The 4,068-nt window shown below is 43.2% G+C and overlaps 1 protein-coding gene across 2 annotated transcripts in view; it reads right to left on the bottom strand.

The window, feature by feature from the left end:
- The window catches only part of il1rapl1a (interleukin 1 receptor accessory protein-like 1a), a 167,224-nt gene extending 164,604 nt beyond the window's left edge, over window positions 1-2,620 (bottom strand). The window contains exon 1 of one of the 2 annotated variants that reach the window (XM_005733854.1): window positions 1,995-2,620. The gene's annotated coding sequence lies outside the window, so the exon portion shown is untranslated. The remainder of the gene's footprint in view (window positions 1-1,994) is intronic. The other variant, XM_005733855.1, reaches the window with a different exon arrangement.
- Between the last annotated feature and the right edge of the window lie 1,448 nt (window positions 2,621-4,068).

Here is a 4,068-nt window from a genome sequence, read left to right as displayed (position 1 = left end):
AGATAGATAGATAGATAGATAGATAGATAGATAGATAGATAGATAGATAGATAGATAGATAGATAGATAGATAGATAGATAGATAGATAGATAGATGGATGCAACATGTGTGTGTGTGACTCACTAGCTGTCCAAGTATTTAACACACAAAATGTGACACAAGCCGAGGAGAGTTAGCCTACAGCAGCAACCGAACATTTCTGCCCAGAGTTGAACAAAGGAGCTGTCTGTTTCAGCACCACGGACAGTTCCTGTCATCTCTCCTATGACGAGGTGCTGCTGGCAAGAGCGACGGCCTGCCATTTTTATCTGCTGCACCGTGAAACATCAGACAGAAGTGACTTTACGAATTTATTAGCAAGGCCCCGTGCTCACACAAACTACACTGAAAATTCAGCGTGACGCGGAGACGGTTCCGTTTCACGACTTTTTTCGTTAACAGCGTGAATTGGAGATGAGGCTCACCTCAGTCCCACGGATGATATCGTCCCGGCCGGCATCAATAGATAAAGGTTATCTGAAAAACTTCAAAAGTCAAAAAATTCTGCTCTGATTAACGATATATGACTCCGGCTTGGTGTCACCTCAAACTGCAGCTTGGCGACGAACCAGGCAGCACTGGTTGTTTGACAGCTAGACAAAGACTTTGGGGCTTAATACCAACGTGTGCGTATTCACTTGAAGAACACGGTTGCGATGAGTCCAAGAGCCACTGACCACCCACAGTCTCTCCTCATATCTGCCTGTAGTGAGGTTTAAAACACACACACACACGCACAGAGCATGGCAAACAATAAATAAGACTGGCGATTCTTGATGTTTCCACTAGCGCTTAAATTGTTCAGACATTTATAATCCAGGCGCACTTCCAGAAATAGGATCATCATCTATCACTCATGTCCCTGCGTCATGCGTCGGTATTTGTACGTTTCCACCCAATGGGCCGCGCTGTTCGTCCCTCATGGGTAACTCGTACAGTAGGTCAAAATGGCAAGGAACCCAATCCGATTAAGCTGTCATTTCAATGCGGTTACATTTGCGTAATGACGCGGATAAGCTTTGCTCGGGCAGTAAAATAATGACAGCATGTGCGCGAGCTTTGGCATTCAAATATGTCTCCAATTTAAGCTTTACAGCCTAAGTACAGTGACGCACTCTCTCTCACACATACACGGTCATTTCAAACTATCACTGAGAGTGTGTGGATGTGCACGTGACACACGAGAGAGAGAGAGAGAGAGAGAGAGAGAGAGAGAGAGAGAGAGAGCATAATAAGTTTTGTGTTTTTTTGAGGCTCTCTTTTGTGGCTAAATCATTGCCTCGGTACAACCAGCAGCCCATATCCCTCCGTATAAAGACAGGATTGTGCATATAATAAGGCTTACTGGTAGACTGCCTTCAGGAAAAGCTGCTGCTTCGTTTACACCTTTATCTAAATCCTCTCCTTTGTGAGCTCCAGTGAGCCCGGCGGCCCGATGTATGAGACTGCACTGCAGAGGGTTTCTCCGGAATCTCCATGATTGAGCTCATGAGCAAACATATCGTGAGCCAAATACACAAAACAGGAACACCCATTCCCCCAAAAAAGAAAAAACTAAACAAAAAAGGCAGGCACTGAGGTTGCCTCTCACATTGCGACGCATATCTTTAGTTTAATTATTTATCTTTTGGCTTCCTGAATGTTTGAAGCCCTTTGTAATATATATTCGAAGTCAATTACATCGTTTCCACAGCATGTGTTGAACTTCTCCCCTTAAAAGCTTTTGACTGACTCAGAGATTTATAAAACTGATTTATATTAGCCTTTCTCCACCGTGTATTTTTTCTAGATTAACTACTGCAACTGTCCGACAGAACCACAGACCAGGGGCGATCAATCTGTGGTTGTAATATTAGAAGAGTCGGTTAAAACGAGGTCTGCGAACTTTATCAGATGGTCAGAAAAACCGTGTTATGTCGAAAAGCCGAAAAAAGAAAAAAGAAAATTGGCCTACCTTCAACTCGATTCCAAAAATGGTACGACGCCGTTTGTCAGTCAGTGAGGAAGGCTTTGGACATCACAACTCCAGGTCAATGGAGAAAACAGGTTTCCATATAGTGTGTGCAAGCTCGTGATAGTCTGTGTTTCGGCGAGGTCACCCATTCAGCCGATCGTCCGGTTTAAATCCAAACAGAAGAATGGAGATTTTTGTCTCTGTCCTTTGGGGAAGAAGTGCGCCAAGTGCTCTCCTACGCAGATGTGACTTTGCGCGCTTGAAATAAAACGGATGATGGGTAGAAGAAGAAGAAAAAAATACGATTTTACTACAGCAAATAAAACATAACATCAAAACGAGTTGGGGCTAAGCTGTCAAACGACTAACCCCTCCGAAAAAAATATCTGACAGCTGACTTTTACGCAAATAGTGTTCGGTTAGCCTGCTAATCCTCTCCTGGGTGCTTGACCATCCTAGGCTCGCTGATTGGTGCGATCCCCACTCAGCCGCGGCGCGGTGGAGATGTGGAAAAGAAATGTATGGATATAATGGCCAGATCCGATGGGGGGGTTTCCTCCACAGCTCCTCTGTAGTTGCAATGCACACGACGAGAGGAATCGCTCCCTGGTCCTAGTGCACCACACACCGTCCCTGCTGTCTCCAACACATGCTGCACCTGCACTCTGGCACCATCATCGCAACTGAACGGCAAAATAGACGAGGGGATGGCGCGGGAGAGAAATTCCAGCAGACATCGATAACTCAATTCAAAGCGCCAAAGAAGAAGTGCAAAAAAATCCGCTCTTCACTTGTTGGAAGAGAGGAAAAGGTGGACAGGGTTAAGAAAGGGAAATACGGGGGTGGGAGGTGCGGAAAAGGAGAGATCAACAGGGAAGAGAGAAGGGACTTAAAACTGCATGCTTCAGCCTCACGCTGGAGAGGAGCTTGAAATAAAGTGCGAGTTCAAAGTATTATGTTGTCCGTTCAAATGGAAATATGAATTATAAACAGCCTACTGTTTAATCTTGTTATTACTTTGTTTTGCGGCTGCGATTAAAAGGAGTTATCCGGACACCTGTCGAATTTGAAACACCGACATCACAATCTCAGAGACATCAGGGAGCTTCTAGGCTACCCGCTGTCCTCTTTTATAAGATCCTTATTTACAACAGTTTGAAGTCTGACTGAAATTAGAAAATATTGACTTCTTTATGTTAGTGAGCAGCTCTATTTTCTATATCTTTATTATCTCCCCGGTTTCTGTTAAAAACCAAAAGGTAGGTGGAGGCTGAAGAAATACAGTTTGTTGGTTTTGCAGTAAAGTACCATCTTCAGCTTTTACATTCATGTTTTTTCTGATGGACTTGTTTTCAGAAACCTGTGAAATCTACATGAGGCAATAATGTTGTCATTGCGTCATGCAGTTCTAAGCAAAGACACACTGGTGAACAGCCAGACAACAATATACACAACAACAGAGGGAATGTTTCTAATTGAGTAATGAACTTTAGCTTGAAGATTAGTCCACTAAGCAAACACCACACATTAATCAGAATTGTGTAAGCTTCACTGTGAAAGTCACTTAGAAGTTAGTTCATTCTTTGGCAACCATGCTACCAAGAAACTGCCAGCAAATAATAAGATTTCTCTAAGTTTGTTGGACTAAACTTGTTCTCAGGTCTGGATATATAGACTTTGCTTGATTGGCAACTCTCTGACTCATCTGTTAGTTTGTTACATCCATTTTGTCAGGACAAATTACACCTTTTCAGCATCTTATCGGTACCTGGACTGTAGTTATGCCACACACTACGTCTGCCCACATTTAACACCAGCATGTAATCCAGCAGAATACATGAAAACACCTGTGTGGGTGTACAAATCCAATAGAGAATGATTCAGTTCTTGTACTCATCTCCAATTTTGGGTTAGCATGAGCCATCAGTGGTGATGAGACACATCCTACTAATTCATGTAATAGCGGTCTGAAAAAGAAAAAAAAGTCTCAGCTCAGCTGAAATCTCACAGCCAAATGCACACTCAGTGGTGAATTGTTGTTGAATTGTTTGCTCTGTGTGCAATATTTAACACT

This window comes from Pundamilia nyererei, unplaced genomic scaffold (assembly GCF_000239375.1).
Source record: "Pundamilia nyererei isolate P.nyererei 1_Seehausen unplaced genomic scaffold, PunNye1.0 scaffold00055, whole genome shotgun sequence".
NCBI classification, from domain to species: Eukaryota; Metazoa; Chordata; class Actinopteri; order Cichliformes; family Cichlidae; genus Pundamilia; species Pundamilia nyererei.
This window is presented reverse-complemented; position numbering and strand designations above follow the sequence as displayed.